A 13,715-nucleotide genomic window follows, 5' to 3' on the forward strand; every position below is an offset into this window, starting at 1 on the left:
GTAATTCTCTGTATGCTTACGAATGAACCGGAGACTCATTCTGAGTTTGCTGTTATTTTAAAGTCATTATTTCAAACTCAGTTGTAGACATAGTTTTGAGACAATGAGACCTAATTTCAGGCAATAGTTTGTTAGATATTTAGACTGGATGTAATTAATTTATGCCCTCTACTTCATCTTACAATGGTCAATTAATTAATTTATGCCATCTTCTTCATCTTACAATGGTCAATGTATATTACTTATTTGAAAACTTGACAAGCCAGCTGTGCTGTGTCCTGCAGCCCTCTTGCTCTTTCTTATAATACCACTGTCTCTAGGCTAGTTCACTCAGAGCCTTTTACTTGTTAATGCAGCCACACAGAGTAATCATTATTATTCATTCAGTAGTTCATTGGACCACCTTATACAGCGGTGCCTCGCAAGGCAAATGCCTCGTAGGACGAAAAACCCACAAAACGAATGGTTTTTGTGATCACTATGGTGCCTCGCAAGACGGCTTCTTCTATGGCCGTACTTCACAAGACCATTTTTTTCCAAGACCGATGCCTTGCAAGAAAAAAAAAATTCATTCGTCCTGCGAGGTTCCCATAGGAATGCATTGCAATGCATTCCTATGGGAAACTGCTTTTTGCAAGATGATTTTTTTGCAAGACAGTGCTACTCGTGGAACGAATTACATTTGTCTTGTGAGGCACCACTGTATTATCATTATCCTCACCTTAATGTTTGGAGTTCCTGGGTGGGAGGTATTCTGCTTCTGTCTGTAAACTCCTAAAGGCCCCATTCTAGGAAAACTAGCATGGGACCTTATCTAATTCCAACACTTAAATCTATATTGCTTGTCATGCTCCAGCTCCTACAGGGCATTTCCAGCCACACTTTCTCCAGTTGCTACAGCATCACTTCCTGAGTAAAACAACATGGTTTTCAAGTTTCAAAACATCAGCAGGCAGGGTCCCATACTGTTCTGAGTGGCAGAAGGTCTTGTTTATCTGTTTAAAAACAGAACAGAATATATATACAGAGAGAGAGAGAGAGATGAGAGAAGACGAAAGGGATGAGACCTTCCTGTACCTCATTAGAAGAAGAGGCATTCCCCTCCAAAGTAATGTCATTTCCCTTGTGTTATTTAGAGAAGTACTGAATTACAGATATTGGTATTCCTTTTCAGGCCTGTTTCCAAGTTCTGAGTTAAGCAACCTAAGTTTTTGAATGCCCCCAACTGCTAAACCAGGTTAGAAGGCATCAGAGAGCCTCACAAGATAATTCTTATTCAGATTTATTTGCAGTATGCCAATAAAGCAATATTTACTTTCCAAAGTGGATAATTACACCAACTTCAGTTTAGTGTCTCTGTGCTATACTGCAGGCTTATTCTTATTCTAGACAAAGTGATTTATTGTGAATTGGTTTAGATTGTTCATTAATTTAAGGATAATCTGGTTAAACCATCATTAACGAAGAATAAGACTATCCAAAATTATATAATTGTTGGTTGCATAAGGGAATTTTTTGTACAGTTTGCTAATAAATAAATAAATAAATAAATAAATAAATAAATAAATAAATAACATACATACATACATACATACATACATACATACATACATACATACATACATACATACATACATACATACATACATACATACATACATACATACATACATACATACATACATAAGGAAGGAAGGAAGGAAGGAAGGAAGGAAGGAAGGAAGGAAGGAAGGACCTGGATTATCGTTAACTGCTTCAAATCATATACTGGAAGGACCTGATCCCATGAATAAAACAAATTAAAGTATGGCTGTAGCAATGGTCATTATGAGCACCTGGTCTCGCAAATTTACCACTACACTGCTGAGTCCATTCCATTGTCAAACAGCTCTTTCTGCCAGGAAGTTCTTTGTTATATTTACATTTACAAGACTATCACAAAGAAGTATCTAGTAATATGCCCTTTTACAAGTCTGGAAACTGCCAAATGCTTGCACGATGGTCCATGGCGTGAGCAGAAGGAACAAGTAGGACTCTATCGTTAATGTTTAAGATGCCCTCAGTACTTTTTAAAAATTTGTTGTTGTTGTTTAGTCGTTTAGTCGTGTCCGACTCTTCGTGACCCCATGGACCAGAGCACGCCAGGCCCTCCTATCTTCCACTGCCTCCCGGAGTTGTGTCAAATTCATTCTGGTAGCTTCGATGACATTGTCCAACCATCTCATCCTCTGTCATCCCCTTCTCCTCTTGCCTTCACACTTTCCTAACATCAGGGTCTTTTCCAAGGAGTCTTCTCTTCTCATGAGATGGCCAAAGTATTGGAGCCTCAACTTCAGGATTTGTCCTTCCAGTGAGCACTCAGGGTTGATTTCCTATAGAATGGATAGGTTTGTTCTCCTTGTTCTCCTTTTTAAAATTAGTTTGTGTTTTTGTTATATAGGCTTTGAATGTCATCACTCTGCCTTTAGAATGTTATTAGACAGAGGTTATAACATCTACCTTTTGACCTTTGGACTATTTTTTTGTGCCCATGAGTGAAGCGTGGCTTCAAAAAATTCCAGGCTGGCTGGTCTGGAGATGTAGTGCCATATGTTCCACATATAGTTAATTAGTACAGCACAGCTGCATTTTTATCCATCTGCATTACAGATTGGGTTGTGAATGCAACGTTCGGCAGCCATCCCACAATTCCTATTTATGAAAATAATTACCCTCAGAACATTATGGTTCAGAGGAGCTCATTCAAGTAGTTCAGTATTATGTTCTGGGCTAGGGAATCCTCCAGAGTTATGAAGCAGCTCTGAACCAGTTGAGAACTCACTGATGGACTGAGTTATGCTTAAAAAGACAGGGATTAAAAACAGATGGATTTGTTTCTGTTTCTAAATTGGACATCAGCTCATCAAGAAACCAAGGGCATGCATTTTCAAAATCAGAATTATTTTGTTCTATCACCATATCCTGCTGTCATTCACACACATTTTGGCAGCAACCCTGTGCATACGTACCTGTGAGTAAGTAAGTGGGACTTAACATTTGAGTAAGCCTGTACAGATTTGCATTGTTAGTTTATTAAATAACTGGATATATGAAAGGAACAACCAGTTTTCTGTCTGCTGGATTGTTCAGTGTTTGCATTTGTACAGAGAACAAGCACCCAAAGAAAACTTATGTACAAAAAGTCCCACACTTTCAATGGTTTGAAGACTTTGAAAAGCTTTTGAAAAGTGTTTGGAAACTTTGCCTGGTCCAGAGTGATCAGTGTGACTGTTGCTCAGAGGCACTGATGTGACGCCTTTGCTTTGGTATTTTCTGAGCACAACAAAAAATGCTGATGATCACCTATAGAGTCCTGTATGACATGAGACCTACTACCTGAAAAGAGCAGTTTGCTTTTTACCAGCATCTCTTGGCATAAAAGCTTCAGGAGAGACCCTTATCTTAGTCCTACTTCCATCATAAGTATATCTAGTGATCTTCTCAAGATCTTCTCAGTAGCTACTCCCAGATTCAGGAACTCCTTGCCAAGAAAGTTAATGTTTGTTTACTGTCTGTTGTCCTTCCATCATGAGACAAATAAAATCTCTTGTGGATTTAAATCTCACTTGGGGGCAGGGTTGGAGGTTCAGTCAGCCTACAACATATTTTCTAATATTTTCAATAAAGATATGAATTATATTTTAGTAGTTTTTAAAAGAAGGATCCAAATGTGTTGTCCCAATTCATGCTCCTTTAAGAATTCTTACACTTGTGTGTTTGAGCTCCTTTCTGTTACTATAGATCTTTCAGTTCAATTTCAACAACACTTTGTGATGCAAAAATTTACTTGTGTTTAAATTGATCATTATTTTAGCAATGTGACTGTACAATATAAAATCCACAGAACTGGAATACTAAACAAACCATCAGTGTACTATCATAAAAATGACAACTGGCCAATTAAAATTGTTTGACAAAGTCATTTCAACACATCTAAGTGCATTGAACTTATTAGTTTGATGCAAAGCTGTATTAATGAACATTTATAGATACAGATTTAACAGGCATGTTCACAAATGCTGTGACATATGTTTTGGATCAGTGACATCATAAGTAGAGATGGGGACGAATATAAAAACGGATCGCTTTTTCTGACGAATATAGCCAATTTGTTAAATATTCATCTATCTGTATTTGTGGGTTTCAGAGAACCCCACAAATATGAAGGGATGAATATTTACCTGTTTTTATTTGTCCGTATTCTTAAAAAAATCTGTCTACCAGCCGCCAATTAACTGATTGGCGTCAGAAAGGCAGCCACCACCCCACATAGCCACCCAATACCACAGCCTACCCCACCCCTTCTTTTCCCTATTTTAGTCCCCACACCATGCCACTCCATCCCCACAACACCCTCTTACCTTAATCGCTGCCACCAAGGTCTTCTGGCCTCAGAGCCACACATGTAAAAATGGAGACTGGCTGCCCTTTGCAAAGATGGCGACTGCAGCTTAATTTAGGGTAGGGAAGCTGCAGCTGCCATCCCTTAAGGCAGGGGTGAGCAATTAATTTCTATAGGGGGCCACATGAAAAATCTGAACTGTGTTCGGGGGCTGAACCAACTTTACTTAAAAATAAAATGAAACAGTGATATTGTGATTGTTTTTTATTTTAAACTTGTTAATCTTCACAAATACTAAAGAGTTTTTTTGCGGTATGTTAAAGATAAGCAACTGATCAACTTTAGGCAAAAAAGCTATAAATGGTTTTGATGTTCAACTTGTTCAGTGAGAGAAATCCAGTCTGTCTTGGGCTTGAACAAGTGCTTGAATGCCAGACTGGAGTGACGACTGGCGGGTGAGACAGGAGTGGCTCGTGGGCCGTATTTGGCCCTCAAGCCGCACTTTGCCCAGGTCTGCCTTAAGGGAATCCAGGCTGCTCTTTGCAAAGATGGCAGCTGCAGCTTCCCTACCCTAAATGAAGCCACAGCCGCCATCTTTGCAAAGGGCAGCTAGTCTCCCTTTTTGCACATTGTGGCTGTGAAGGCCTGATGGCGATCTGGGCAGCAGCTATTAAGGTAAGGGGGTGTCGGTGGGAGTGGGGTGGGGGCTAAGGTAGGAAAGGAAGGGCTGTTGAGGTAGGCTGTTGGGGTAGCTGCCTATGTGTGTGGGGAGGCGGCTGCTTATCAGCTTCTGATCAGCTTATCGGCAGCTAGTAGGCAGAATGGGCTTCTATTTATTTGTCCCCATCTCTAATCATAAGTAACATGTTCATCTATCCCACTGACAAGATGTCCACATTTCCCTGTTAGAAGCCAAATCTGAAGACTGAAATCGAACTATATTATCTTAAGGCAAGAATGAGACATTAGTTTAGTTTAGTATGTCTGCTACTATGTTAAATTTAGCTAACAAAGGTTTAAATATTTATGATATCTAAATGTGGAATGTATGTGTATATTTTGGGTGGCAGTGAACTATGTACTTGAAAATTAGAATTCGGTGGAGCATGAAAATGAGCTGGTTCTGTCTTGTTGCATATGTTTATTGGATATATTCCACAGAGAAGACTTTGCAGGGTCAGGATCTACCCTGCTCCTACCCTGTTTCCCCAAAAATGAGACCTAACCTGAAAATAAGCCCTAGTATGATTTTTCATGGCAGGACAGATCTTGAAGCTGAGGCTCCAATACTTTGGCCATCTCATGAGAAGGGAAGACTCCCTGGAAAAGACCCTGATGATGGGAAAGTGTGAAGGCAAGAGGAGAAGGGGATGACAGAGGATGAGATGGTTGGACAGTGTCATCAAAGTGACTAACATGAATTTGACCAAACTCCAGGAGGCAGTGAAAGACAGGAGGGCCTGGCATGGTCTGGTCCATGGGGTCATGAAGAGATGGACATGACTTAACGACTAAACAACAACAATGATTTTTCAGGATGCTCATAATATAAGCCCTACCTCAAAAATAAGCCCTAATTAAGTGAAACCCCACCCTCCACCATTGTGCAGCATTGTGCAGCAACCAGAAGATTATATGACTGTAAAATAAAACATCCCCTGAAAATAAGCCCGAATGAGTTTTTGGAGCAAAAATTAATATAAGACTCTGTTTTATTTTCAGGAAAACACGGTAATGAGCAGCCATTCATTGTATAAACTTGTCCCAGCACTGAATATTCATCCAGAATAAGCTTTCCTTTAAAAAAAACTAATAAGCATATCTGCATTTCTCGGCAACAAAGGTCTCTTTGCCATAGACAGCTGTTCTGGAAGTAGCTTTTCCCTTATGCTGTGCATGTCCCATCTATTAAACCACTTTCTCTGGCCTGAGGAATCTGGCCAGCCAGAATGTCAGTTCAGTGCCAAGTATTTATCCTGCTAATGAGCCTAAGATCATGAATCATTTTATTTTTCTGGGGGGAAAAGATGGGGAGATATTGTTATTTGGGCAATGACAGCTGGCAAGAAATGTGTTAGATAGAGCCCTTTGGCCAAATTAGCAAAAGGGCACCAAATCTTTCTGTTAATATTAAAACTAAACAGCTTTTTCAGAAATGCATTTGTCTCCATTGTTGGGCAGTTGCTGTTTATGGAAGGTGCTTTTGCACTTACATGCTGTGTGTCAGGAGCACAAGTATGACATATGGAGGGGGAAGTGATACATAACTAAAGCAGGGTTTGGAAATCCAGAGGGTCTTGGTCCAAAGTTTTTCTGAAGAAAAAGGTTGCAGCTAGATAAGCTGTAGTTTATAACTGAAGATATTTATTCGTGTATGTTTGTACCTTGGGGGCCTGCTCTGGAGATCTTGTGACATTTGCCAGAGCTGAGCAAAAGCAGTTAGAGCCAGACTTTGAAAACATTATTATTAAGGACTAGAACTCTCAGAAATTCTCAGTCAGGATAGCCCATGGCTAGTCTGTTGGAGGAGTCTGAGAACTGTAGTCCAAAAAAGAGGTACTTTCCCAATATCTCATTTAGACTAGAATGTTCCAGAAATCTCTGGACAAAGCAGAATGAGCGACATTCTGAACAGATGAGTTGCTACCAGGGGCCTTCCTCCAGAACAGAGAGTGTGTACATCTGTAGTTAAAAATAACTGTGTGCCATCAAGTCAGTTCTGACTTAATGTGATATTTCCTGGATTTTCTATGCATACAGTACTCAGAAGTACCATTACCTTTTTCTGAGGCTGCCCTCGGACTGTGCAGGTTGACCAAAGCTACACAGGTTGGGTCTTCCTCTGGAAAACACAGTGGGGAACTGAACCTCTGGCTACAGATGGACCTACCTAATTTACTCAGGTATCCAACCAGCTATTTATATAGTTAAACTAAGATGTTTCAGCAACAGAGATTTATTTTTCCATGTGTTTCAAGCTTTCAAGAGCTAGCAGCCCCAGCACTTTTTTGTAGCAGGGAGAGATGCTAGAAGGGGGAAAGGATCAAAATAATGGGTGACATCCTAGGAACAGGGGAGCTCATGTTGCTGATTTACTGGCTTTAAAATGTGTGCAGGTAAACCTCTGCTTCACACATTCACCAAGCTATCATGTCAGGCTGTAATTATTTATTTTATTTATTTTATTTATTTTATTTATATCCCGCCTATCTGAATCACATAGGACCACTCTAGGCGGCTTACAGCAACAACAATTTACAATAAAATTAATACAGTTTTAAGATAGAGGAAAGGCAAGAATGAAGTGAAACGGAGACTAGGGCAAAGGAAAAATGGGGAAGGTCAGGAATTGGCTGTGGGGAAGGCCTGCCGGAACATCAGTGTTTTTAATTGTTTTTTAAAGATACCCAGCGAGGGGGCGGCGCGAATGTCAGGGGGAAGGTTATTCCAGAGGCGAGGAGCCACCGCCGAGAAGGCCCGATTTCTTGTCTTTTCTTTCCAGGCCTCCCTCAGCGTTAGGCTCCTCAGCCTCACCTCCTGACTTGCACGAGTGACACAGGTAGAACTTGGTGGAAGAAGGCGTTCCGCCAAGTATTGAGGCCCTAAGCTGTTTAGGGCTTTATACGAAAGCATCAACACTTTGAAGTCGGTGCGGAAACGGATGGGCAGCCAATGCAGTGCGGCCAGAGTGGGAGAAATATGTTGGTATTTTTTCACGCCACTGATAAGTCTGGCCGCAGCATTCTGCACCACCTGTAGTTTCCGCAGCAGCCTCAAAGGCAGCCCCACGTAGAGCGCATTACAGTGGTCTAATCTTGAGATTACAAGCGCATGTACTAAGGTAGTGAGGGCCCCCACATCAAGATAGGACCACAGCTGGGCTATCCGCCTAAGGTGGTAAAAGGCGGTTTGGACCACGGACGCCACCTGGGATTCCATGGTGAGCGCCGGGTCCAGATGGATCCCCAAGCTGCGGACCCCATCCTTGGCAGGGAGGGTCACCCCCCAAAGGAGAGGGAGTTTCCCAGACCCCCCACTGTGGGGACACCCACCCTCAGCACCTCCGTCTTGTCCGGGTTCAGCCTTAGCCCGTTCTCCTGCATCCATTTCAGTACGGCCTCCAGGCAGCGCTGGAGGCACAAAACAGCATCTCCTGCGGTAGGCGGAAAGGAGATGTAGAGCTGAGTATCATCAGCATACTGATGACACCGAGCTCCACACCCCCGAATGACCCCACCCAACCAACTGGCAGCATAATGAGGACTAAAGAGGCAAAAAGGTGCCAATCATTTTTTCCTGGATGTTTCTTTTGTCTGTATCACCTACATATGAGCCTTCTTGGTTTTGAAGATTTTCTGAGGAGGCACTTATCTCAGTTTCACCAGCTTCCCAAGGTCATTTGGTCAGGACATGAGAAAATGTCTTCTCAGTGGCTGCTCCCCATTTTTGGAATGCACTGCCCTGAGAAGCCATGTTGGCCACCTCCCTCTTGTTCTTCCATCATCAATGAAAGACCTTCCTCTTTAGACAGGTTTTTAAGGAGTAAGTTGTCCAAGAATGCTGGGTTTTAACTTACAGATTTGTAAATATTTTTAAATTATTTTTAAACTTGTTTTTTTAATAACAGTGTGTGTTTAATTGTTATAAATGTGATATTTATAACATGTTTTAAAATCTGTCATTTTATCTGCTGTGAGCCACCTTAGGTCTTCTATAGGGAGAAATGTGGCATATAAATAATATAAATAATATAAAATAAATATCCAGCCTGCTTCATGCAATGCACAGATATATATATATATTTAAATGATGTTCAGCGTTGGGCCTGTTTGAATTGGTCACACACTGGTTATAAGCTGACTTTATCACTCTGATTAAGTAACCTGCCACTTTTGTGGTCATATTTTTCATAAGCTCACCAGTTCGATTTCCTTGTATATGTAAGCATCACTAAACAGCAAATCAATTTGACAAATCCTTTAAAAAGCTAGTGGGTGCTTACTGAGAGATGAATCATCTTGTTGTCAGTGGTATACTAAGGTGTTTAGCACTGTGCCCCGTGTTTGCTGGGAAAGAGTGTAATTTGATTTTATATATATATATATATATATATATATAAATCTCAGACATCCGCGATGTCTCTGTGCCTTTCTCTGTACCTTTCCTTTTAGTTGCTACCCTTGCCTCTGTAAGAGGAAAAGAGGAAGGTGAGTGGCATTTCCTCTCTCCCCTTGCATATCCTTCTGCAAGTCATTATCTGCCTGTGCCATGAAAAGAAGCTCCCAAATGTGCACTTGATGCAGCAGTGCTTTGGAATTTAAAACAGAGTTTTCGGGAGTATGTTTTTAACATGTAGCTATAGCTAAGCCTAAGGAAGAGAGCACATCTGTCTTACTCTTCATGGTTTGGACTGGAGTAATGCCATATCAGATCAGAAACCAAATGAGATTAAACGATGACTTTTGACCCTAGTCATGTAAACAAAGAAGCACATACTGTAGTGCTGAACATCCCAAAGTTAACTTTGATGGGGCAAATTTTGTTCAGTTTAGGATACAATGAGCTTTTGTGTTTTTTGTTTGTTTGTTTTGTTTTGTTTTGCATCTGATCTCACATTGTGTTCTTTCACATTCTGGCTTGTCTGATCAGCTATATCAGGCCTTTGGAGTCGTAGGGGTAGGAGGGAAGGGAAATGTGCTGATCACACTGAGGATGATGTCTTTAGTGGGGTGAGTTGTGATGTTTCCACATTACTTCCTTCAGGTTCATACTGCTAGGGTTAATACCTTCATATGTTTCCCAAGAATATATGTTTTCATTAAATGTGGATTTCCAGTTCAGCATTACATCACATCAATGAATGGCTGACTGGGACTCCTCAAGATATTCAGAGGCACTGCATGAAATGCAGGTATGCATATATTCACTCTGTCACACACTTACTAATGCACCTAAACAGCTTGTGGGGAATTTGGAGGGAGAAAAAGCTGCCCACCTGTGAAGGTCCAAGGAATCCTCCAGCACATGGCAGCACTGAATGGTGTCTGGATAGTTCTCAGAGATGGGAAGAGGAGTAAAGCGAGAGGATGAGGGAAAGGAAGATGCTGGGAGGGGGCAAACTGCCAGGGTGTGATGTGTAAAAGTTAATGCCAGTCCAGGACAGCTTTCTGTGTGATCTCATTTGATATATAGAGTCAGACTTTTGCAGATTTCCAGCTCAAAAATCAAAGCAGATTTTGATACAAATTTTAATTTAGAACAGTGTCACACTGGCTAGAGGGTGATAGGAAGAGGCCTCACAATAAATGTGCTTAAATCATCAGTTATTTTCCTCATAATGTTCTTTTTGGTCTTGGCTTTTTTAATGGATGCCTAGCAATGACAAAAGATGGATTCATCACTCTCAATAAAAGTACTCAAACATTCCTTAAACTGTCTTCGGTGGAGAGTAATCCAACAGAGGTGAACAGGGTATGGCAATTGTCATCTCTAAATTCCAGAGAGTAGGCTAGTATCTCAAACGTGATGGACAATTAAAAAAAAACCATCCAAAAAATAAGGCAAGAGGGTATGAATGTGAGGGAGCAAATATCAGTCAATCGGTTTTTATTGTATGGTCACCGAGCCAATAAGCTATAAATAGCTATAATTTTCCCCTGTGGGACAAATGGAAGGCCATTTTGGGAAGAAAAGCCGCTCAAATGGGAAAAGAGTAAAGTCCCCCTTCTTAAAATCTCATATGGTAACTTGCAACTGCAACTGCTGCAGGTAAACAAACAACCCATTGGGGAAAACATTTGTGTAGTGCAATGAATAGTTTGTCTTGCAGATTAGGAGTTAAAGGAGAGGCTTATAAATCCCCAAACCCAGCATTTTCCTATGTCAGCTGGGCTAAAGCACCAACAAGATCTCAGGCTGAAGCAATGGATGCAAATGCTTGCAAAGCAAAAATACACTGAACTGCACAGCAGGGAATGTACCCTTCGTGTATACGGAAAACAAGAAAGCCTTCATACAAATCAGCTCCGAAAAATGGGAGGCATAGTATGAAATGTGCAGAAAGTGCATGTATGTATACAGGCACAAAAGCCTGCTTTGAATCATGTTCTGGGTTAGCATGATGTGTCCATTTAAAAAGAGAGGTCATGAATGCATTTTGAGGAGTACAGTGTCAATAGCATAGCACATTGCAGCATATGGATGTTTAGAAGCCATGTGGGGCAGCCTTCAAACTAGACAGTGGAGCTGACTTATAACATGGATGACACCAGGAAATTAAGCAATAGCGCTCAATAACTTCTTGCCTTTAAAAGCAACCAAATTAAGCCATGGAGAGTTCAAGCTAATGATTCTGATCACAAATTTCATATCACCAAGAAAGCTGATACCTGAGTAACTGGCAAGATCTATAATTCATTAGGGAGCCCATGAAATTGTAATGTACGCATTCTGTACAGAAGCATTTCCCAATTTAAAATTCTTATCACACTTTGTGGAACTGCACTGATGCATAGATCCACCATTGTTCTGTTTTTGATATAGGCATTATCCTGAGCATTTCCAATATACCGCTGAATGCAGGAAACACCATCATTTATTTGTGTAACATGCGAAAAAGTAGTAAATTAGCCAGTGATGCCAGTTGGCCCAGAGATAACAACACTTCAAGGAGCAAAGAATACTATGATTGCTGGGTTCATCTACACATCCAAAAGCGCAAGCTTCAGCAATTCCATATTTATCAACTATGACTGCTGCAGTAAACAATGAGTAGGACAATGCAATCAGTGTTCAAAACATCGTCCTGGGAAACCAAGATATCTCTTGAATTTGTATAATAGAAAAAATGTGCATCCATAATTATTACTATCTGTGCACACCATGGAATTTTTAATATGGTTGTTGTGGGGTTTTCAGGCTCTTTGGCCGTGTTCTGAAGGTTGTTCTTCCTAATGTTTCGCCAGTCTCTGTGGCCGGCATCTTCAGAGGACAGTACAGTCCTCTGAAAATGCCGATCACAGAGACTGGTGAAACGTTAGGAAGAACAACCTTCAGAACATGGCCAAAGAGCCCGAAAAACCCACAACAACCATTAGATCCCGGCCATAAAAGCCTTTGTGAATACAAATTTTTAATATATTGGTAAGTGGCTAGCCGAAATCCAGTAGCAGGACTTATGCCACCTAAGGCTGATCAACCATGACCAATCATCAAAATGTCATCAACCATGATGATATTTCAGATTCCTCCACCAAAGGTCCCCAGCCTTGCATAGAATCCCTTTCATTGGCAGAAAACTGTTCAGGGTAGATAGAGATACAGGAGGAGGAAGTATTTAATTACAAAAAATCAGGTAGTGATTTTTGGGAATATAACATTCCCCTCCCCACCACCACTGCACAACCCCCAACAGTTTCCCACGATGCAAGAGATCCCAAGGGGCCCATGAGCTTCTTGGTATGGGATCAGAAAAAATGTCTGACTTATGAAAAACCTTCACAGCTGATAAGATCATCAACTTTACATGGAGTAAAGTAGCTCGACAGGAGTTCAGTCACTGTGTGCTGTTTGGCAAGCAGGAGAAATGCTTTGCAATGGAAAAAGCATTAAATTCTGTTTATAGCTAGTTTATAACTAATTAGTTCAGTGATTAAGTTGTGTGGAAGTCATTTCCCAGATAGCAGAGATCCATATTTAATGTGTCTGAGTAAAAGAATTAGACCATACATTATGGCAAATGCACATTTCTCCTCTCATAATGTTATCCAGAAATGCAAATCTTTCAGTATTGCTTTTGTGATATTTCAGACATGCAAATAATGCCATTTGTAGAACAAAAGCAGGCGAAGTTGCTAAATGCTGATGGAGGCAAACTTATTTAAAATAGACAGTCATTTTCTGTTAAACAGACTCTTCTTCTAACGATGTGTTAATATCTACTTTGCCCCAGGAAACACAATATTTGGACATTGTCTCTGATTAGTACTACACTCAGGCAGGGTACTTCCTATTGCCACAGCATTGCTATTACAAGGGCCAAGCCTAGTGATTGAAACAACCTTTGAGGCTTTGTCACCTATGTTTTATAAAGCCCAGAATGACTACAGTGGACCCTCGACTCACGGAATTAACCCGTATTGGAACGGTGGCTGCAGATTGAAAAGTCTGTAGTTCAAAGCTCCATTAACCTACAATGCATTAAAAACCAATTAATCTGTAACCGGCCATTTTTGTTCCATTTTCGTTTTTTCCCCGGTCTGTAGGTTGATTCTCCGGCTGCAAGTCGAACCTAAATTTTGTGGCCAGAGAAGTCTGTAACTGGAAAAGACTGTAA

At 40.8% G+C, this 13,715-nt stretch overlaps 1 protein-coding gene across 3 annotated transcripts in view; it reads left to right on the plus strand.

The window, feature by feature from the left end:
• KCND3 (potassium voltage-gated channel subfamily D member 3) overlaps positions 1 to 13,715 on the plus strand; it is a 358,484-nt gene that overhangs the window by 180,030 nt on the left and 164,739 nt on the right. The gene's annotated exons all lie outside the window — the stretch shown is intronic.

This window comes from Pogona vitticeps, chromosome 4, assembly GCF_051106095.1.
Source record: "Pogona vitticeps strain Pit_001003342236 chromosome 4, PviZW2.1, whole genome shotgun sequence".
Classification (NCBI taxonomy): Eukaryota; Metazoa; Chordata; class Lepidosauria; order Squamata; family Agamidae; genus Pogona; species Pogona vitticeps.